This window comes from Planococcus citri, chromosome 4, assembly GCF_950023065.1.
Source record: "Planococcus citri chromosome 4, ihPlaCitr1.1, whole genome shotgun sequence".
In the NCBI taxonomy this organism is placed as follows: domain Eukaryota; kingdom Metazoa; phylum Arthropoda; class Insecta; order Hemiptera; family Pseudococcidae; genus Planococcus; species Planococcus citri.
Window position 1 is genome coordinate 54,083,801 of NC_088680.1, and position 24,732 is coordinate 54,108,532.

The window sequence follows — 24,732 nt, forward strand, 5'->3', positions numbered from 1 at the left end:
CTTTTAACGCAAGAATTAAATAAAAGATAACTTTTTCAACAACGTATTGCCATTATTTTTTGTATTTTTTTTTTTTACTTCTTTATGAGCTTTCTCATCACAATTAATTGCCTTTAATTATTGAGACTTTCTACATTGCTGCACAACGCTTCAAGACCTTCATTCTCCTCGTTCTAAAATATGAAAGTTCAAATATGTACCTAAGTACATATACAGTGCTGCATGATTCATCAAAATTTTCTTACAACCTTTAGCCACGCACGACAAACATACCGAACTTTGGACCTATAGCTCAAAATGATCCTAATTATGACTTTACATTTGTTTTCCTAAAGAATATGGTCTAAAATTCACACAACCAAAATTTCAGTAGCTCAATTCGACTTTTCAATATTTGGTCATTTTTTGAAAATTTAAAATAGACCATTTTCGGCAGTTAGTTAATTATGAATAAGTATGATTTTTTTTAAAAATATTATTTATTGGCAAAAGTGATAGAAATTAGTCTTAAACCTCCGAATTCTATTGTTTTTGGTCATTCTGGAGCTTGCAATCAGTGTGATTTTCAATTTCTCCAGGTTTTTAATAAATTTTTACAAGACGTGAAAATCAATTTGGACAACAGAAAAATGGTGACTTATTCTCAACCTCTTTAAATGGTCAATTCGAATTTAAGCCCACTTATATCTATGTCTACTTCCAGGAGGACATCTCAAAGGTATTTTTTGATCACAAATATTGCTTTTTTTGGTCACAATAATTGCATTCTTGGTCCCAAAAATTGCATCATTTGGTCACAAAAATTGCATAAAACTGCATTTTTTGGGTCACAATAAAATAAGGCACTTTTGTTCACATTTTTTTGGGAGGTGTTTGTAATTGCATGATTATTACACTTGTAAAAATTGATTTTTCTGGTCACTAAAATTGTATTTACTTAAGGGCTAGAGCAAAAAAACTTCGATCTTTTTTTCAAAAATTTCCTCAATGGGCTCCTTCAAGGGAAAAAATTTATCTAAAAATAATTCCAAATTTCTGATTTTTTTTCTGGATCTATAAGTTAAGTATTTTGAATTTTTTCGAAATTCAAGGAACTAAGGTGTATGTACTCAGAAAGATTTTGAGATGTTGGATCATCTTTGTTTTTTTTTCAATCAGCATTCTCCAGATATTTTTTAAAATGTGCTATGTATCCGCCCGAAATATGGATCAAATGTGGATAACTCGTTAAATACCTAGTCGAAAACGAGGCACAACTCGGTTTTTTAGATGTTCAACTTGATTTCTGCGCTTTCCAGAGCAATTTTAAAATTTGGGAGAAGTTGAAAATCACGGGAGGAGGTCCAGAACGATTCGATGTGATAATTTCTATTTTTTTTAAATTTTACAAAGGGGAGTACATACATCTGAATCCAGACAAAAAAATTTTGAATCGAGACAAAAAAATTTTGAATCGGACGAAAGGGCATCAAAGGCGGACCCCTAAATACACACCTAGAAAAAATTACAGGCACCGAAATCAATTCTTCGATATTTAAGTAGCGAATTTTTAAAATTTAAATTCGGCTTATTTTCCATGAAAAAAAGTCAAAATTTAATCAAATTGACATAAAAGGCTGAGATTTGGTTTGTACCCTATTTTTGACCTCACGAGTCGATTGCTGACGGTTTCAAACCGTTCTGGAGCCTCCAGCGGATTTTCAGATTTTCCAGTTTATTAAAAAAACCTGTCAGTTGGCAGAAAATGAAATTCCAGCGCCTATAAATTCGGATTTACTCTATTTGTAACCCATTCCATCGATTTAGGTGCATACATTCAATCGAAATTGAAAATTTTCTTCAGAGATTATTTTTGAAAAAAATGAAAAATTGATCGTTCGCAAACATGTGAACGAAAAACATTGAAATTTGGTTTGTATTGTACCCTATTTTTAACCTTCCGTGGTTGATTCACGATGGTTTCGAACCTTTTTGGACCCTCTGGTGAATTTTCCAATCGTCTAATTGTAAGTACATTGGATTTAAACCGACACAAAAATGTTTGCAAAGTACATATGCGTCTAAATCGATCGAAAATATGATAAATTCGAGTTTATACGAGTAGAAGTTGAATTTAATTTTCACCCTAGGTACTTATAACGTTGTTTCAAAAATTAAAGAATTCAAAAATCCGCTGGACGCTCCAGAACGGTTCCAAACTATCACCAATCAACTATAAGTAAATCAAAAGTAGGGTAAACAAAATTTCAGGATTTCATCCCAGTTTGATCAAATTTTGATTTTTTTAAAAAAGAAATTGGTCAAATTTGAATTTTTGAAAATTTGCAAAAAATCGAAGAATAAATTGCTAATTTGATCAAATTTTGATTTTTTTTCTAGATTAATTGGCCAAATTCAAAATTTTTAAAAATTTGCAAAAAATCGAAAAATGAATTTCAGTTGATGAAATTTTTGCTCGTAATGTATTTTGGGGTCCTCTTTTGATTCCTTCCCGTCTGATTTCAAAAATGTTGTGCCTATGCGGTGAAAAAAAACACTCGAAGAGTTCACCTGGGAATTGGCTCAAATGGATAAACCCTTCATACAAACCGAGAATAAGCCATAATTCAATTTTTAGTCACCCTTCCCAAAATTGATTTCCACGCCGCGGCTTGCGGAGAAATTTTAAAATTATGAAGGAATCGAAAATTGAGTTGCAGCTCCAGAATCACTGGACCAGAACTGTTTGAATTTTTTCTAAACGCATAAATCGCCGAAAACAATCACTTTCTAATTACCAAAAATTCATCAAAATTTTAAAAATCAATTTAGGCAGATTAAAATTTGGTTTTGGGGGTTTTAGATCATGCTCTTTCCAAAACTTGTAGTCTCGTTCAAATCAAAAGTAGACACCTCGAGAGGTTGCTTCGTGAAAAATGTTTTTAATGAAATTAGGTTTGTGGTTAATGAAGTGAAACCTTGAAAAGGAGATGCAGTTTGAAATTTCATCATGAATGATAACTACATACGATTTCGAAGAAAAAATATGTAATATTAGATTTTCAAAAAAGTATATAAATACTGCACAATTTATTAATAAACTTATTTCATTAGTTAATCTTATCGAAGAGCAACTTTGTATCTAATTTCTTGATCTTCTTTCGCATTTTCCAACAACCACGCGATTCGATGGTAAGTTTTATTCAACTTCAAATTTTAATTACGTTAGCCTACTCAATTACATCACAGTACATATTTGCAAAACGCCTACAATCTTCAACTTAAGCTTTCTCCTTCGTGTTTGGCAAAAAAAAAAAAGCAATACTTTCTACATCAATTCATTATATCGAACACCTAAATTCTACACACAGTTTACGTTTACTAACCTTTTCAAAGTCGGAAGTCCTAGCAGCGTTTCATTGCTATGCGCGATCGGATCTCTTACGAGTAAGATGGCAAATTCCTCGAATAAGATTCTAATCTTACCTACAGATACAATGTGCGCTTATTTATAAACATTTAAACGAGTTCGCGAAGGTAAAAAAAAAATCAAATTAATTTTTACGCGTACAATATACCTTATAGGCAGGTAGGCTAGCAAAATTAATTAATTAGGTACTTGGTTAATTCGTATGATGCAATTTTAAGAATGACGTATGTACCTACACTTTTTGTATGAATGACGGCAGGGGTAAAGTGGCTAGACAACTGTTAGACTTGGTGGCTCCGAACCGCGTCCGCTTCGTAAGTTAAGCGTGATCACATGTTACTGAACACTCAACGAAGCAGCATCGACTTGTGAATTTACAACTGAAAGTATTAAATTCCGCGCTTATTGTGACCGTATCTCGCGATTCAAAACTGCTAAAAAGTTGATTATTATTTTGTTGTTTTTTGGCAAATTTTTACTATTCTTCCGTCCATATAGTAGTTCGTTGAGAAAGTTTTAAATCCGAGTTTTAATTTTGTTTTACGTAATTTTGCGATTAGTAAACAACAAAATGCATTATCGAAGATGACAATAAATTCAAAACAATGTACTAATACGGACGTATTTTGTAATTATATGTTTGTTCTGCATCATTCTAAAACTTGAATATTATCTTTGCATCGTGTTTGTGTTGGTGTGTGAACTCGAAAAAAAACTAATTTTTTCATCGTGATCGCCGCATCCCTTTGTGGCCAAAGTATTCCCGGTTCAGTGTTCCGTAAATTCGCGTAAAACCTGCGCAAATTTCCTAATCATTAAAGCGCGCCGGTATTGCCTAGCGTTTTTACCAGTCAAAGAAACCGTAAGTTGAATTTTTTTAAAGTAATTTTTACGTTAAATTATAAGCCGGCTGGGCCATACTTATCTTCACAGTATACCTACGATTCGTGTTGGATGAAAAAAAATTTACACCATTTTTATATAGAGGCGTGGTGAAACCTTCAAACTTTATAAATTATATCGTTCTTTGGACACAACTTGATGAAATTTTCAAACCATCGATAACCGGCGGAAAATTACTACCCATGATGCCACACCAATTATTGAACCGGTCAGTGACGGACGATTCGCAAATTTATTCCATTTTTTCGAACCAACTTTGAGATTTTTTTTAAAAATAGCTTCGAGGAAGAAGTTTTAGCTACGCCTGGTTTATAGCAAAAAGATTGATTTTTTACTCCAATTTTAGTCTACTTGAAAAAGAAAAATTTTGCAATAAAACATCAACTCTGAGATTTTGATTTTTTGATACTAAAAAAAAATTTCATCCAAATTTTTTATCCATCGATAATTTTTTCAATCATTGCTTCAACATTTTCACAAATTATGTTCACGTCTAAAAATGAAAAATAACTTTAAAATTTGTCTCCAGATCTCCCCTTATCTTCAAAATAGTAAAAATACACCTCCACTTAAAAAAAAAAACTCATACCTAAATTCAATAAAACTGAAAAATATTGATAAAAAAACTTCAATTGAAAAAACACTTCACCAAATTTCTCAATGGCACTGGCAAAACCTGACAGCCTCAAATTCAAATTTAACGAAATTCCAAGTTCATCTCAGCCAAAAGGGTGTGGAGGGGAAGGGGAATGAAAATCACACCTCCTTCTCAATCAAAGTTCAGCAAAGGTAAAAGAAATCATTATAACCAAAAATCATCTAAAAATGAAAATTGGTTCAATTTTTTTGAGAGGAGAGGAGATGGAATGGTGCATACTTGAGACCCCTAATTAGTTTTAAAATGTTTTCAAAGGGGTTTCTTTGATGTATAATTAGATAATATTTGTATAATTCGATTTTTCCCCACTTTTATAATTAGATAAGAATGGATTCTGAAAGATAAGAGGGGGGGGGGGGATTATGAACGAAACGAAAACAAAAGTGAAAATCCCCACCGCTAAGAAAGTTTAAAAATAACAAAATTGTGATAAGAAGAGACCATAATGTGTTTTGCAATCTGTAAAATGATACGAAATCTTGGTATTCGATTACCTACACCTAATCTGAGGAACTCATTAAGAATTCTATTTAAATATTCTACGTGTAATTTTTTTCATGATGCAGGCTAAATTGATGACGGGGAGGGGAGGGGAGGGGGGGTCAATTGAAAATTCACATAACCGCCCTAAATATATTTTTGATTTTGGATTTTAAAAATGGTATTTTGAATTTTTTATGAAATTTTTTCAAAATTATGTTCTTTCATTTTCATCATTTTTTGAACATTTCAACAAAATGTTTCACTCTCATTTTTAGAATTTTTTTTTTTTTAATCTTCAATGGCTATTTTTCTAAAATTTTCATAATTAAAAATCCAAATATAATTAATTTTTAGGTCATTTCAGTCAAAATGAGTAAATAGACAGAGAAAGTATACTATTTCCTCTCAAGAAATTGAGCTAAAACAAAATAGTAAATTACTTTGAAAAATCATCCTGAAATTGAAAAATTACTTCCCCCAACTTTTGCAATATCAAGAAATAGAGGAGGCTGAAAATGAGACTATTTCAATTCGAGAAATCTGTAATACTGGAGGAAAAAAATTATTCGCCTATTGTTCATGATACATTCCCTTTACTCCCCCCCCCCCAAGATCCTAGACCTCGAAAATTGCACTCAAACGATGTGAAAATCGAAGCCAAACACTTAATACGTAATAAAATTAGGTAAAAACTAGGTGATTTGGCGAACTTGTCGTCGAAACCTGGAAACCCACTAAAAATAATCACACCAAGTCGATATTTAAAAACAATAATATTTATAATCGATGATCGTAACGAATCGACCATGTTTATTGTTTACACGACGATGCTATCAACAAAGACCAATAATGTCAAACAAACGAATATCTCAGTTTCCTGTTCCATTTGTTAATTTTTCATTACAAAATCGTCTGTGTAAATTTTCCTGCTCTAAAGTGTAAGTTTAAAATTTCGATAGAAACACCGCGATGAACCAAAATCAGATTAGATGTAGTAGAAAATGATACATTGATGATACAGAGCATGAGAGGTGAATGGGAAAAATATGAGATTACATCAAATAGGTAGTGGAGTTCTTTATAAAATAAAGCAAGTTACTGTTACACATGAACGTGCAAGAAATTGGCGTCATGTATGCGAGAACGTTTTTGATATAATTTCAACCAAGTTTAACGACCTATAAAAATGCACATCACCTGATCCTTGATACATGAGTTCATATTACGTTTATTTCTACCGAAAATTTAACCAATCCTCTAAAAAGATACTAATTTTATAGATAACCTGTCGATATTCGATAATCTTCGCTAATATACTCATTGATTCGAATAAAATTTACGCGTTAAGTAATTAACACGTTTTCGAGCACGTGATCGAGCATACAGGTACATAAGTATCCACTTCCTTAGAGCAAAATCGTAATTATATTTTTATCACTCAAGGTCGTACTAAGCGGTTTTTTAAAAAAAATGATGAATTTTTAAACCACCCTTGTCTAAAAGTATATCAACGCTATATTTGGCGCGTGTTAAGAGCTTTTGTACAAGAAAGATTTCATAATAATGTACTCAAGACGTATGTAATATTGTAAATGTATGCACGACCAAATTTGCAAATCATCGCGTAATATTAAATATGATCTGAGAAGGCGTGTGAAGGTGATAAATTAGCAGGTCATCGCGGTATCGATACTTAAAATAGTTCACCAATGTAATCGTTAATTTTATAAATAAGTTCGCAATTTTATTGTACCTTCGATTGGCGATTTAGCGAACCGGCACATCAGGGTTCAGTTCTTCTAACCTATCATAGGTGAGATTCGCAATAATCGCAAGAAAAGGGGAGGTGGAGTCGATATCTTATCATATTAATAATTCCGAATAAAATACGTAAAAGGTACGTCAGGTTCAGAAAAAAAATCGGAAGAAAATTACTGCAACAATCATCATAATACGATCACTGATTTAAAATGAAAATTATTGATTAATTTGGTGAAGGGTAATTTGAATCACTAATTTACTTGTATTTAGCAATTTGCATTACTGAATAATTCGATGATTTGTATCACTGATGGATTCGGCTATTCGTATCACAAATCAGCTTGGTTCAGTGATTTGTACTCACTGCTGAGGAATTCATTGATTTGAATCACTAATTAATTCAATAATACATACAATCAATCAAAATTCTGAAAAGCGAATCACTAATTAATTTAGGGAACTGAATCACCCATTCAGTTATTTGAATCATCAGTTCAGTAATCTGAATCACCAATTCAGTGATATGAATCACCAATTCAGTGATATGAATAACCAATTCAGTGATCTGAATCACCAATTCAGTGATCTGAATCATTAGTTCAGTGATATGAATAATCAGTTCTGTTATCTGAATCACTAATTCAGTAATTTGAACCACCTTATGTTATCTGAATCACCAATTCAGTGATACGAATCACCAATTCAGTGATACGAATCACCAATTCAGTGATACTAATCACCAATTCAGTGATACTAATCACCAATTCAGTGATACTAATCACTAATTCAGTGATACAAATCACTAATTCAGTGATTTGAATCACTGATTCAGCGACATGAAATATGAATAATAATCAATTCTGTTATCTGAACCACTAATTCAGTGATATAAATCACCAATTCAGTGATATTAATCACCAATTAAGCGACATGAAATATGAATAATCAATTCTGTAATCTGAATCACTAATTCAGTGATATGAATCGCCAATTAAGTGATCTGAATCATCAATTCACACCAATTCAGTGATATGAATGATCAATCAAGTTATCTGAACCACTAATTCAGAGATTTGAATCACCAATTAAGTGATATGAATCACCAATTAAGTGATATGAATAACCAATTCAGTGATCTGAATCACCAGTTCAGTGATATGAATAATCAGTTCTGTTATCTGAATCACCAAATCAGTGATACAAATCACGAATTCAGTGATATGAACCACTAATTTAGTGATTTGAATCACCGATTAAGCGACATGAAATATGAATAATCAATTCTGTTATCTGAATCACTAATTCAGTGATATAAATCACTAATTCGGGGACATAAATCACTAATTCAGTGATATGAATTAATGATTCAGTAATATGAATCACCAATTAAGCGACATGAAAATATGAATACTCAATTCTGTTATCTGAATCACTAATTCAGTGATATGAATCGCTAATTCAGTGATATGAATCGCTAATTAAGTGATATGAATCGCCAATTAAGTGATCTGAATCATCAATTCACACCAATTCAGTGATATGAATGATCAATCAAGTTATCTGAACCACTAATTCAGAGATTTATAATCAATTCTGTTATCTGAATCACTAATTCAGAGATCTGAATCATCAGTTCAGTGTTATGAATCACCAATTCAGTGATCTTTATCATCAGTTCAGTGTTCTGAATCATCGGTTCAGTGTTCTGAATCATCGGTTCAGTGTTCTGAATCAGCGGTTCAGTGATCTAAATCAATAATTCAAAGATCTGAGTAGCGAATTCAGTGATTACTTCGGTGATTCGTATCACTGATCAAATTCAGTGATACAGATCACCGGTTAATTCAATGATTTTCATCACTGATCAATTTAGTGTATTGAATCCACAATTAATCCTGTGATTTTTCTTAGTTTAGCAGTAAGATCCATTGATTTGTCAGTAACTCAAAAAATAATCAAAATCCTTTAATTCTAAACATCATTTTCAACAAAATATCATTATTCGAGACAGATGCACTTCTTTTCAGCCCTTTTTTGAACTTTTCCAGGTATTTCTTCACACTCTAGTTCTAATTACACCTCTCCCTTCCTCTATCGATGTTTCAAAATGTCAAACATGAAATACACAAATTAAAAATGCCCACACAGCTCGTAACATCTGACCACTTCATACCACAAGTTCTTGGTCTACAAAAGACTAATTTACACTTAAGCACACTTTCTTTCACATTTGCATCGAACATGGTGGATGTAAAGGTTCGAAACGAAAATACAACTAAATCGAGGTGTAGAGAAAATTCCCAGAAATAGGATACACGACCGCGATAGTCGAGTACCTTTCTTTGTTGCATTTGCCAACGAAAAGGACACACCTGTTGCTGAGTCTGGCAATCGCAGCAGCGTGCAAGCGCGGTAATTTAAAACCGTCTTTGCAGCACATGACTGCGAACGTTAACGTTACCGTTTGATTTTAGCACAAAAACAGAATACACGAGGAAAAGGAGGAGGAAAAGAATTCCATTAATCAACGTGTTCGCGGATTATACACATAAATACATACGTGCATTCGTCGATTTAAAGCAACGTCCAACGACGACGTCGTCGTTTTTCGCTAAAATGCATCGTCGTGCCATTAAACTAAAGATGACGTAATGATAGAATACACATTAATAGTGCCCTCAGTGGCGAGGTTATTATATTCTTGTCTGCGATCGTGTCTGCAATGAACCGTAATTTACCTCGGGGGTAATGGTACCTATGTGTATGTATTCTTACACCGCATTATGCCAATACCTATACACCAACCATGGGATAAATTGACTCGAATTTTAAGTTACACCTTTTTAAAAATAGGTACCATTTTATAATTTTTAATTCGGTGGCTACGCGTCGAGTTCCCCTCTAATTACAGTACGTCTTTACGACCATGATTACATAGTACTCGCGTTCGTTCGCGATCGTGATTCTACTGTTGGCTGACGTTTGAGTTCTCTGCTTTGCGAAACTGCTGCATTCAGCGCGAATTCTCGAAAAATTACAACTGTGGCGGCATCGGCACTGTTACGTGATTTTTTCAATTACAACGTGATCGTCGAGTTGAACCCGAGCCCGACGATGACGTTTGTAGTGTACTCGTGTACTTGTACATGACTCGTCAGATCAGGGGTTCTTCTGCGTGCTGTCGATTGGAGGTACTTTTATTTGTATGCGATGGAATTTGCCTCTTCATACGCGATTCATCGATCCGCGTATTGTTCTAGAAGTTGAATACGACGAAATCAGCGTCGCACTTGACTTTTTTGTTGATCGAGAAATTATTCAATCATCAGATAAAATACTTATACTTCAATTTGAAAAAAAAAACAAAATGATTAAAAAAATGAGGACATGGATCGAAATTTTTATTCACAAACAAGTTGAAATCCATAACACTGAAAAATATTTTCAAAAATTCAAATTACAAAATCTTTCAATCATAAAGAGGAGATGATTTCATACTTTTTTGTAAACTTTTTTGCTTAAAAAAAAAGATTTTAAGCTGCAGAAACTAGTTTCCAAATTTGAATGTCAAAAGTTATTCCAGATTTTATCTGACCAAATTAAATTTCAATTTCTTCAAAAAATTTGTATTCAAATGTACGAGTAATATGACCCTTAATAATAAAGAGGGGGTTTTCCACATTTTTATGATGCATATTCGTTTTAAAAAAATTGAGTAGTTTTTTTTTAAATTTAAACAAAATCTTCCCTACTCTCCCCCCAACCAAAAAATTACCATATCAGAGAATTTTTTGGGTATTTACAATTCTTTGAAGTTAAAAGTTTTAAATGCCTTCTTTCCCTCATGAATTTATCACACTTCTTTCAAAATAGATAAAATATTTAAAAAGACATCAAAAATTGAAATTTTAAAAATTGTATATGCTTTTCAAAATACGTAGGTATTTAAAAGACGAGTGAGGCAAAAATTTGGAGGGGGATTTTTCATCGATTTTGCAGTAGTCCTGGTGACTCATTCTTGCTGTGCCTCGAATCTGACACTAAATTTTTGTGGTTTTTATTAATTTTAAAAATGGAAATGATTATCATTTTGAAAGATGATTTCAAATTGACAGTAAATAAAACGAGGACGAAAATTTTGAAGAAAAAAAAGTAAAAATAATGTCACAATATGCACAAAAAAATCTTCTGATTCGTGAAATTGGGCCACAATTTTTTATAACTAGCACAACATTGAAAATTATCAAACATGAAATGATTGCAGAGAAGATAAGTAAGAAAGAATTGAACGCAAATTGTTTGAAAAATTGTGAATCCAGCAGATTCCAGCTACAAAAAATTCTCATCCTTTGAAATTAGGGTGAGAGGGAAGAAGGGGGGGTAGAAGATGAGAAATTCTAAAATTTTCTCAAAAATGAGAATATCACTCAAAAATAAGCAAGATTTACCACGTTGAATTAGAACAGGTCAAATCCAACCAATCAATTTTTTACATCACACCCCCTCTCCCCTTTCCCAAATTACAACCTAGATACATCAAAATTCGGAACTAAACAAAGAGCAAATTTTTGAAAAAAAATCTTAAGATTCTAAAAATACTTTTTACAGCATATTTTCAATTTTGAAAAAATTCAAATTTTCTCCTCCAATGATTATCGTACACTTATAATCATAAATCTCTTTTTGGGATTTTCAAAAAAAAAAAAAAATTGCAACAATGTGAGATCATGACCTTGATTTTTTTTCCTCAGACATTTTAACAAGAAAATTATAAGGTCGTGAATAATTGATTACAGTCTCTCGAATTTTGGATCAGACCCATGACATTCTAATAAGATCTAATTATAGAGCTTGAATCGTTGGATAACTTTTTAAGGAAATCGAAAACTCTTTTTTCTTTGTTTCTTCCATCTCATTCAACATGAAGAAATCGCCATGACCAGCCAATCCTTCTAATATACTATTTTGTAAATCAATCAATTTATCAGAAAAACGTGTTCAAGTTCTGCGGAAGAGAGCTCTTTTGGATTGCCTCATCTCTTCAGACTTGAAACCAGGAAATTATCGGACTTTTGAGGAAATGTGAGATGTAATTAGTAAGAGAAAAACAACCAAATAATAATGATCTAATTAGAAAAAAAATGGGTCATTCAAACACCAGGTCTTGGGAATACGTAGAACCTTGAAATCTATCAATTTCGGAAACTCACAATTTTTTTTTGAAATTTTACTGAGTCCGTGAGTGATAACTGTTTCAGGAGGGTAACGATGGGTGGGGGGGGGCTAAAAATATCTCGTGCAAAAATTCTACGTAACAAACTACAAACTGAAAACAATCCCTGGTTAAAAATCAGAGACCATCTGCAATGGAAAAATTTGCAAGGATAAAAAATAGGGATCAAGAAACTCTACGAAAAAAATCACAAATCTCTCCTCCTCTCCGCCCTCGCTTCTCTCGAAATTCTACGCGTGCTTCTCGTTACTTGGTCAGCATCACAGCCACCAATATGACATCATCCAAACAAACAACTCAAATGCGCATCACACGAGTACAAATTGGTACAAAAAAAATGAACTGATAGTAAGAAAAATACGCCGAAAGCCGAGCCGAGCCCTTCGACATCATTAACCCAATTCATCAATCATCAATTATCATTATGAAAAAACAATGACGCAAAATTCTTGACGTAAAGTTCAGCGTCTTGTGATGTTCAGAACGATTTGCAAACAAGCGGAAATTAAGATGAGAAGCGCACAGTTCCAAGGTCATCGAGAATGTGTGTGGCTAATGGTAATGGTCTATCTAAAAAAAATCATATAGGCTTGTCAAACAACTGGCACGAGTTGTAGTACAACATAGGCTACAGTATATTTGATAGGGCGAGTATAAAGTAAATTTATGTAGGAATTTTAAATCATCGGCGTATCGTATGTATAAGAGACGAGTATTAATTCGTGAGCGTTTAATTAACAGCACTGCAGAAGAACGTACTCGAGCCGCAATTCCGCGTGATATGCCGGAAATATAGGGAAAAAAATTTCATTCCAATACTTCCATAAGTAAGTAAAGAGTCTACTGGTAACGCCAACGTGTAAAAATCAGACGTATTTACCAAATACCTAGCTATTATAAATGAGGCGGTAATCGAGTTGCCTTCCTAATTAAACATTATCTCAATATTATAAGCGAGCATTAATAGGTAAATGGTGCCTAAATTTTATTGAAACGTTTACAAGGACGAATCTCAACCTCAAGTGGTTACATATTTTCACGTACAATACATCGAGTTGTACGAAATCGTAGAGAATGCGAATTAAAAAATCCATATATAGAAATCATCGTAATAATGCGTGAACAATGAACTCGAAAAATACCGCGAAATTGGGTGCTTTTTATCGAGTGGTTGGCGCTGAAACACTTATCACTGAAAATTCAATATGTACTTTTAAGAAATATGACATCATTGTCGACTAATCTCAATTGCACCGTACAAAGTAAACTGTAAAGTGTACCTACTGTACATTGTAACCACTCGAAATACTAAATACCTATGACTACCGAAACCCAAGCTACTGAAAAAAAATTATGCAACGACTCGACGAAACGATAGTTAGTGTTTGAAAATCCAGCACATCATTTCAACGAGTCCTGCAACCAATTTTTTTTCAAACTAGCTCACGCGAATAATTGGCAAGATTCGGTCACTTGTAAAACATTAGTTTAATCGTGTGCAAATGGAAGACTTGCAGAATTATTAAACGAAGACAAAACACACTGAAAAAATATATATAAACTTGAGGAAAAAAAAGAAAAACTCGACTCGAGTGTTGATTGGTAACACGTTTCGGCATATTTCTATCATCGTAATAATGACAAAAGTTAGCCAAATGTTAAACGTGAAATAATTTTTTCTGCGACATTCGCCAAATTTACTCTATAGCGAGAAACGCAGCCAACAAAAATCGGATATCCGGTGGTGATTTCAGTTGGTGGTAAAATTCAATTCGTACGATATGATATAACAAGAAGTTCAACAGCGTGTACCTGTCGCGAAATCAAGGCTGTCAAACAAATTGATGATCCGGAAACGACCCATCGGTTGAATTTTTTACAATGTATGGACTCAGTACTAAAATTAGCTGTACACGCGGTAGAGAATGTTTTTCATTCATTACCTACGTCGATAATAATTTTACACGATTTCGAAATTACCTATGTTCGATTTAATTTAACTGACGATTAAATAGAAATTATTCGCATTAGTGTAGGCTTATCATGAAATTTTTCGCACTCGAGTACCTTTAAATACGATTAGTGTTTATAAAAATAATTCATTCGGGAATGGCGAGCATTTTTTTGTCTTATCTTAATGGTTAATGACGTTGAAATATTTCGTAATATTATCGAATACCACTTTTAGATCAATCCGTAATACCATAACTTTGTATACTGCGTATATTTTCACCGACGATTTCCGAAAACATTTCCTCTATGTCGTCACTAACTAGTATGAGGAGAGCTTTTAGCTTGAGAAAGCAGTTGTCGTTAGAAATTTGAAGGCAGCAATGAGAATAGAATAGAAGAATCTCTAGATTAGAAGTGAGGGGAAGGGGAAGAAGATGCCTTTTTCCCAAGTTCGCAGTTTTCAAATGCACGAGGTGATCCATTTAAGGTTCCAATGGAAAATAGTCAATAAATTTGAACTTACCAAATTTTACTCAAAATACCTCCAAAAAGGCAGCCTCCCAGAAAAAATGGATCATATTCAATAGTTGAGAAATTTTATCGCCAACAATTTTGTACCTCTTCATTTTTTTCGGAGGACCCTTGAGCCTTGAGTTTTCCTCAAAACTCGACTTCAAATTTTCAATTGAGTGAGAGGCAATTTTTCAGAATTAGAAATCTTTTCATCGATTTTTGTTGGTATATCTGAATTATCAAAGATTCACAGGAGGTCTAACAAAATTCCCAGACAAAAAAATCATGACTTTTTTATGACCTATTTTTCACATTTTTACCAAATGAAAATACCCCCCCCCCCCTAACAAAAAAATTAAATAACTTGAAACTGCGAGGAAATTTTTTAAAATTTGTAGGCAAGCAGGTATTTCAATTTTTTCATTTTTCTGATTTTTGAACAAATTTTTCATTTTTCAATTTTTTCTTCATTTTGTGGGCTTTTTAAAAAAATTTCAAGTGTGTTTCGAGCAAAATTCAGGACTTTTTCATGACTTTCATAACCACCTACCAAAATTCATCTCAACTTTTTCATGACTTTCATGACTGTTAGACATCCTGTTTCATCTATTCGAGGTAGAGAGCTAAAATTTAATCAGAATCCCATTTTTAGGCATTCGTTCTTCCCCCTCCCTCCCCTGTGAATTGATAGGTGCAGATTTTAAAGCGTTTGAGAGCCTTCAATTTATTGGATATTTCAATTTTGAAATAATTTTTTAAAAAACTTGAAAAATTTAGCTCTAAAAACCTCAGATTTTCAACTGATTTGAGAGCAATATCCCAAAATCCATTTTTTCAGGTGATCATTCTTGGGGAAAAAAAAGAAAACTCAATTGTCAAAACAATAATTGAAAAATCTACCGAAGGCTTCAGAACGACTCAAAATCACCACCAATCGATTCGAGAGGTCAAAAATGAGATGAAACCCCAATTTCAGTTTTTTTCCTAATCAGATCAAATATCAATACATATTTTTCATATGCCTTTAAATTTTTAAAAAATTCACCAAAAATTCGAAAAATGGAATTCAACAAGTGAAATTTTGGGTTGATACTCAACATTTTTGGATACCTTTTAAATGTTCTCAATTTCGACCCAAAATTCCATTGCCAATAATAGTAGAAAATGTGACATAAAATTTTTAAATTTCCTCCAATTCCACCAAAGCTCCTTCTCTCTCCCTTACTCCAATTCCTCAAAGAATTAAAATCACAAAAACTACACGAGTATCTTCTGAAACATTTTTTTCAATGTAAAGAAAGCTTCTTTTGAATCTACTCTGACCTTTTGGATATTTTTTTATCAGAGCTCTTCAAATGCTCATTCGTATATAGAATGAATTTTCACACAAATGCATTTCCAACTTGAATCATATTATACACATCAGACGATAACAATGTCTCATTTGTTATCATTATCAATATTGCAAACTTGAAAGGCCAGCAAATAAACATATAATAAGTGTGAGAAAAAAAGCACATAATCACAGATATGAAATCTTATCACATTTGACTACCTACGTAGGAATCAAAAGATGCTAAAACAAAGCCATTGGAAAAACACGTGTATTAGATAAACATTGCCACAACCTTTTTATCAATACATTTTTTTTTTTTTTTTTGATTGAAACGTCTTGAGAACTGAATACCCATACGTAATACAAGCGATCCGAGGTATTACGATTTTTCCTGACATCATGATTAGACACTTGGATATTATATAATGCTACCTATTGTTTTGGCCATGCCACAGAAAACGATAAAAGGTCGCAGTATGAAACATTCTAGATGGTTCGAGGTGTATAGGTAAACCTTTATAATGGTTATATGGACCAACCTCATGCATTATAAGCACGTATATGTGAAAAGAGTAAAATTTTCCATCGCGAATAGAATGTTACACATACGTAACAAATGACTCGACCAGACGCGACCCGGACGATTTCCTCTCACAGTATATTAAATTTTGTCAACGAACAAATTAAAAGCGTATAAATACGTAAACAGGTGCGTTAAATTAACACGTCTATGAGATGTCAAGTTTGGTGAAAATATAACCAGGCAATTTATTCGCCATCTGGTACACGACGAACAGTAAATCTGTCAACGCCAATGTATGGCTCATGTACTACACGCCATTAATGCTTTCCGACTGATAACACAGATTGAAATTTTTTGACCTTAAGAAAAATCTCACAACGTCGCGAAAAAAATATGCGTCGTTGAACAAATACGAGCAAAAAAAAATTTAAAACCGCGACGCAAAAAAAAAATGAAAAAAAAAACAAGATCATTAACCAAGGTATACAATAACAGCTCTCTCTGAAAAAAAAGCAAAGAAATAAACACCATAATACTATCACAATATGGGGATGGGAGAAGGTGTAAAGCAAGGTTTGTTATATGAAAATAAAAGCTGCCTTGGTGATGAACGCTACCACTTTGCTGAGGCAATGTCCACAATGAACCTTGATGGGTGAAAAAATTTCTTGGCTAAGTATAAACTCTAACCTTCCTTCGTACATGGGGCTTGAAAAATTTCCATTTATAAATGTCAAATCGCACTGGCATTGGGAACCAATTAGAACTCAGGGAGAATATCGGAACGCTTTTAATCGGATGTTATTTATGGTGGAAGGAAGAAGAATTGTTTACCTTTCCGTGCAAAGATGCATGTTTTATGATTTTACTATAAACGACTACACATGGAACTTGCTCATTGGATTTACAATTGTTGATGCTTATGATTGATGAACTCAATTAAATAGAAGTTAGGATTTGAGGAACATTGGAAGTATGATAAGCCATCCTCAAAATTACTCAAAACGATGAACTGAATGTTTTGCCTTGTAAAGTTCAGGCACAGGAACTACCAAACTTCAGAACATACGAGTACATAACTAAATAAACAGATTTCTGCACCAAAAATGATGAATTCTGTAACATTTATCCTCAGAGATTCGATCAAACAAATTAGGATGACAAAAGTATTAAATTGGAATAGGAAAATCCTTGAAGCTGGTCACAACACAAAATTTTTCAAAACTGTTTGATTATTTTGAAAGATTCTAATGCAGAAGGAAAATTGAACAGCAGATGCAGATCATTCAACTAGAAAGTACCAGTAATCCAATGGCCTCACTTCTAGTTCTAAAATAACCACAATGCATTCATTTTCATTTTAGAATCCTGATAAACAACATAAAGAATAATGACAGCACATTTATATGCACTTCCCATACAATGTAAATAATAAACATCTGTATGAATCAGCAGGGAATTTTAGCTAAGGGATCCTCTATCTAAACCACTCTCGTCATAAAAAGTTGATGACGATTTGCTTGCGTAATAGGGTACTCATTTCTCGAAATTTTATTTTTGATTACAAGTAGGTAAGTACTGAGAGATACATTCGAGCCTTCTTGAGACATTGATGACGGTATCATCACACGCAGCCCATAACATTATTTACCATCACAATTTTTTGGCACATAGGACTACCACAAACACAACAACACAAGTTTCTTAACTTTTCCACGAAATCTCCTCTCCTTCCACGATCACTCTCACTGTTCAAATTTGTGTCGTTGGCTTAGTATTTGTTGCATCAACACACCTACAGTAGGGTTTCCGAGGAAAGCAACCCACTAGCAACATATGCCCAGCCCTAAAAAAAAAAAAATACTGCCGGAATTTAATGAACATACGGGTAGTTTGAAATTAACGATGCAAGTACAATTTAAAAATTCACCGTTACCAGTTCCTTGAAATTTTTACACCGTTTATTCATATTCGTCGACCAAGTATAACGAAGAAAGTGCACCAAAAATTTACCAATGCCAACATCCCAACCCATCTTATCCTCGTTGAAATAAACTACCAGTACCAGCGCATTTATCAAGGACACATACACAAACTTCATTCACGTTCCAAAAATGTCGTTAAGTCGCCTACACACATTACATTTTTATAGGACGCACTTCAACGATCTAAGATGAATTACAATAAACGGGAAAAGAGTAATTATGTGTTTAGATAGATGGTCAAATTTACACATACAACTATTTGTGAATCGCGTCTTCTGCCGCTAATTGATAATCTCGGTGATTTGAAGGGAAAAAAATCTCATCCTAAAACGTGGAAATGGTTCTACATGCATATTCATACGCGTCCGTCTACCGATCCGATGTGGTAGGATTTTATTATGGGAATATAGTGATATTATTTATGCGGATAATAGGTGCATAATCGATGCGCGATAGGTCATGGTCGTGTTCACTGTTCTCACTTTAACTACATATTTCTGAAGTACGAATAACTTGTGCAGTCATTAACATCTATTTGTCGTTTTAATCACCTATTAGACAAGTAAATAAACAGTGGTGCGAAACATTTCCATCCCACGATATTCATATACATGAAAGTAAAAGTTTGCTACGATGTTCGCCAATATACTGATGGGTAGGTATGTAGGTAGAAGTATCTGCAAATGACCATGATCTTGTATAGGAAGATTCTGCCAAGTTGTTAAAAAATATTGGAGGTCTTCGAATATTACCAGTACATATTGTCCGGAAGAAAATGCACTGCAATAGCTTAGCACTGCACCACTATTTGTCTCAGAAGAATTTATTTCCTGCTTTTTTCATTTAACAATTTTAAATCGGTAGATACCAACGCCAACGTAAACGCATTTATTTTTCAACTTGTTAACATTAAGTAGATGATCATTGGTGTATCGTTTCAGGACATTTATTGATACCTCGGAGTAAACAAAATTGACCTCGGATTTGTTTGATTTTTAATGAAGAACTTACATATAACTTATAATTCAACATCAATAAATGATGAGATCCTCAGAATTGAAAGATCAATTTCTTTTAAGAAATAGAGAAAGTCATCTTATTTCATCTGCAAACGCACAAAGAAGTAATCAAAAGGCTTCAAATTGTTCAAATAAGGTAATGAAACAAGTGAATAACATGGTCAGGAAAAGAAAAATCATCAAACAATACTTCAAAAGTATTGTGTTTAGTGATGTCGAATTGTCGATACAATTAATATTATCGAAATCTCTGTATCAATAATCAAGGAATATAGATACTTAAAAGTATCAGTTATCTAGTATCAATGTCTATCAATATTTTGAAAGTTTTTGAAATTGATGAGATGAGACTTACACATTGAGTGAAATCTCTTCAGTCTTCAATACCTACCTAACTCAAAATGACATCAAATTTATTCAATTTTTTATCAAATTTTGAAATTAGTGCTCAAAAACTTTTTTAAATTCGTTTTTACATTAATTTTGATACTTTTGAAAAAGTATTGATGAAGTACCACAGAGCATAAGATAACAAATTTTCACTGGGGGGTAGTAGCCATGATTTTTCAACATCAAAGAATGCTTTCCCCCCAAAAAAGAACTAGAATCGTGGCTCACTGGGTGGCACTAGTGCCACCCACTTGATATGTTATTTTATGCACTGAAGTACCATGACATAAAAGTACTGGTATTTTATTTTTTGGTATAATACCAAAGTACAGTGAAAACTTGTTACAATGCTCTTCAAGGAAACCGAAAAAAGAGTGTTATAAGCAAAAGTCTTGTTTTAATGCTGATGAGCGTAATACCACAAATTCTCATTTTAAAGCAAAAAGAGCATAATAAAAGAAGTGGAAACATGAACTTTATTTTGAATTTGAACAATTGAAGGGCCCAGTTCCAAGTCGGCCTAAGTCCATTTTTATCATTTTTGAGTTAGCAGCGCCATCTGGTGGTACAGGTCGGTTAACACCTTTACCACCTTGTCCCAACCCCTGGCATTACTTTTTTCGCTCAGGAGCGCTGTTTTGCCGGTTCGAAAAAAAAGATGATTATTCCAAAGTGGCCTAAATCATACATTTTTTACGAATATTTGTATACAAGTGCGGTTTTTCAGAAGTTTTTCAACGATTTTCGAGTGAAGGCGATTTCACATGTATTATTCATCATGGTATGTACAAATAGGTGCTTTGAATGAAATTGTTTCAAAAATGTATTAAATTAATGATTCGTGAATTTTTTTTTGAAAAAACGCACTTTTTCAGCTCTTTTTCGAAATTTTTAACATCAGATAATTCCAAAGTGGCCTAAGTCCACTTTTTCTGACTCTTTGACGTGCTCTGGAGCTGAAAATACTCAAAATTTAAAAAATACCAGTATGGTACTTTAAAGCAGAAAGATCAAGCTTCACAACCATATAATCACATCATTTATTATTGAAGCGGAAGGGCGAGAAAAACAGTTATTTGCGTTTTTCTCGAAACGGAAAAAATGGACTTAGGCCGACTTGGAACTGGGCCATTCAATTGTTACAGTAGGAATTGAAATAATCTGAAATTTTACTTTGATTTTGAGGTCTTCTATAATAACATAAATATGTCAGTTTACAAAACTGTTTTCTGTGGTCAAAATTTTCAGAAAGCCTTGCTTTTTTGTTCCAAATTTTCCAAAAAGTAATCAGTGCTTACCAAAATTTTGAAAAATTTTACTTTTCAGTTTTCTTCTCAAGATTATGATGAAAAATCTAGAACTCTACTCTTTTGTGAAAACTTTAGATACTTACCTGCCTTTTTTGTAAGAATTGTAATCAAGCTTCTATTAAAGTTTGATAAGGTTATAAAAAAATCATACTTTTTTGGCCAAAATTGAAAATAATTTTACTTGTTTGTATGAACTGAAACTGTTGAAAGTTGAAAAACAGATTATTTGGCAAAATTTGTCCATAAAAGTTTTTTTTTTACTTTTTTAAAAATTAAAACTGCAAAAATTGCAAAAAAAAAACTGTTGCTGCAGCCAAAATTTTCAGAAAGTAAGAACCTTTTATATGAAAGTAAGCTTTTTTGTCGCAAAAAAAATTTGATTTTTTGTTCTCAAAATTGTTTTAAAAATGTGATTTTTCCTGAATTTTAGAGCGTTAAAACACAATTATTTATAATCACTCATGAGCTTTATATGTATTGCAATTAATTTTACATTGGTATAAATGGGGTCGTCTAGGGACCAGAGAATTCAGCGTTATAACCAAAAGCATTATAACGAGCTTTTACTGTATGTATTGTTGGTTGATTTAAGGTGCACTGGGGTAAGTCAGAATAGGTTTTTCACAATTTCAACTTTGACCAACTGATACTTGCTTACAATTTTACAAATAAACCAATATGGTTCAAATTTTTCTGCGTGTTCCCCTAACCTATGGTGAAAATTTAATTTGTATTGTCATAGTAGCTTTTGCTTAGTGGAATCTAATCTAATATAAATTGTTCTAACTCAGAACAGGCTCAACTTTGTAGATGTGTAGTTCAAAACCAGTTTGGATCACTGGCACCAGAACCAGATGTTTACTAAGACATACAGTTTGTCTGGTATATGTGAAAAACTAAAAGTTATAAAATCTTTAAACAAATTCAAAACAACAACAAAATACAATTGAACCAAAAACATGTGAAATGGAACTGAGTTCGTAAAATTTTTACATTTTACGACATGGTGAAGAAAAGGTAGTACCCTCAGGCGCAGATCCACCCACCGAGTTACCAAGAAAATCTCGGTGGGCTGTGACATATTTGAGCCAATGAGGTAAAAACTGGACCGCTTAAAAAATTTCTGAATGAATTTTTATGCTCAATGTCCTGCACTTTAAAAAATGGGGAAAAAAAATTTGGCCGATTAATTGAGGAGCCCAAAATCAGGGCCGCTAAAATGGGATGTCTTGGTGGGCTGCTAAATTTCCTGTGTTCTTGGGTCCGGCCCTGAGTAAGTGAGTACCCTCAAGTCATTGCTAGGTAGCGCTTTGGAATATGCAAACCTCCAGGCACTATAGCAGGTGCTCTGGCTTACCCCAAATTCCAGGGCTTCCTACCCAGGAGTTTTCATTTATGGGTATGGGTATTCCAGAATTGTTTGTGTATGGGTACAGGTATAGGATTTTCTTCATTTTTTGTCATTTTGGATACAAATTTTGGTGGAATATTCAAATGTAGTCCCCAATCTATTGGGTATTCTGGTTCGAAATAGTTTTATCAGGTATGGGCACTCATCTTCTCATTTTTTCAAGTACAGGTATGGGTGGGTACGGGTTCAGAAATTGATGGATCCTGCAGCAAATTCTGACTTGCCCAGGTGCACCCTATCTAAAATACAATAAAAATTGCCTTGATGTCTGCCTATTATTGCTCCATTTCACATCAATGATCCAGCGATGAAAAGCTAGCCAAAAAAGCTAAAAGTCAAAAGTCGACATTTTTTTTTTGTTGAAAATCAGAAGCAAGCCGTTTGTTTTTGTTGTGATTGTGAGTTTTCACTTTCCTCTCAATTCACCTTTTTTGCATTATTAATAGATTTTTTCAGTAGTTTGCAATTTTTCAATTGACTTCTTTGTGTCCTGATTGATTATACTAGCTACTCGTATAGCTACTGCCAGTCTGATAAATTGACTTTGCACACCTCAAACTTTGCAGACCTCTTGATTTCGTATTCACCCCACTGAAAAAAATTTGAAAAGCCGAAAGCTGTATGCTAAAAACCAAAAGCCAAGGACTCTCACTCAAAAGCTAAGATCTAGCTGTTTAAAAGCTTTACAAATTTGAAAAGCCTAAAGCTGAAGCTAAAGTTTCATAAATTTTTTAGAAGCTAAAAGCTAAAGCCAAAAGTTCCATCTTTCAGCTTTACATCCCTGCAATGATGAAGAAAAATCGCCTAATTCTATTCGTTTTGTACGGAGTAGAACACACGTGAATTGATGACATTTTTCTGCACGTGGTTGTCTTATATGTCACCATCTTTTATAATCACACGTTTGACATTGGCTGGATCTAAATGACAGAATTGCATTTCCAGCATTACTTCCTAATGAGTTCTTCTCTTGCACAAAATGAATAACAATGTAAATCAATGGTTCTGAAAAAGATGACGATGCATTTACTCGCAAAATGGCGCCATCTCTCACACTAAGCGTAACGTGTGAGTAGAGTACATTTTACAACTCTCGAGTCAGCACATCCAACAGTTCGAGTTTACATTAGATTTCCATTAATTTTGCCATTTTGCATAAATAGTTACCTACCTAGTGTACCTACAAGTACGCAGTATAGACTGGTTTAAGACATAGTTATGCGCTTCGACTTTCGAGACTCGCGAGTTTACAAACAATTATCTATCCTGCAGACGCTGAGAAATCATTCGGTTAAAAAATCGGGCCACCAGTTTCAAGTTTGAAAAGAATCTAATTCGAATTGCAAGTATTCGTGTTTCCAAGAAACGCTAAATAATTTGGTAAACAGAACACGAAGTTTTCAACATTTTGTTTGAGATGTACCACGACTTTTTTGTTGATTTCGCGAAACAGACGAAAAAAATCACCCGAAGGAAGGAATCCATTCATTAGTGCGGGACATGTCACGATGATGATGGCGATGGCGTATTGGTATATACTCCATTGACGAATAACTCGATGAAAGAAAAATCCCAATCGTTAGAAAATGAAAAGTGAAACATAACTTCCGCTTGATTGAGAAAAAAAAAGTAGAACCGAGCCACGCAATTTTATTAAGGTTATTTTTAACGTTAGGTACGAGTAGATACTTTCGAATACTGTATACACAATTCGAATCAAATACACAAGATGGAACTGGTAACTAGGCATTTGATTATATCAGTCGGAGGATTAATCTCATCCCGCTTTAATATAATTGACTGATCTTTTGTTCGCTTATCATCACGTAGGAGACGCATTCTGTC

General features: G+C 33.4%; 2 protein-coding genes across 4 annotated transcripts in view; one reads left to right on the forward strand and one right to left on the reverse strand.

The window, feature by feature from the left end:
• LOC135842265 (peroxisomal leader peptide-processing protease) overlaps positions 1–3,575 on the reverse strand; it is a 52,847-nt gene extending 49,272 nt beyond the window's left edge. The window contains exon 1 of the mRNA XM_065359634.1: positions 3,366–3,575. The gene's annotated coding sequence lies outside the window, so the exon portion shown is untranslated. The remainder of the gene's footprint in view (positions 1–3,365) is intronic.
• ITP (ion transport peptide) overlaps positions 1–24,732 on the forward strand; it is a 65,576-nt gene that overhangs the window by 32,510 nt on the left and 8,334 nt on the right. The window contains exon 1 of one of the 3 annotated variants that reach the window (XM_065359639.1): positions 3,738–4,271. The exons of 1 other annotated variant lie outside the window; for it this stretch is intronic. The gene's annotated coding sequence lies outside the window, so the exon portion shown is untranslated. Of the gene's footprint in view, positions 1–3,737; positions 4,272–24,732 lie in introns of those variants that run through there. One more of the 3 variants, XM_065359635.1, reaches the window with a different exon arrangement.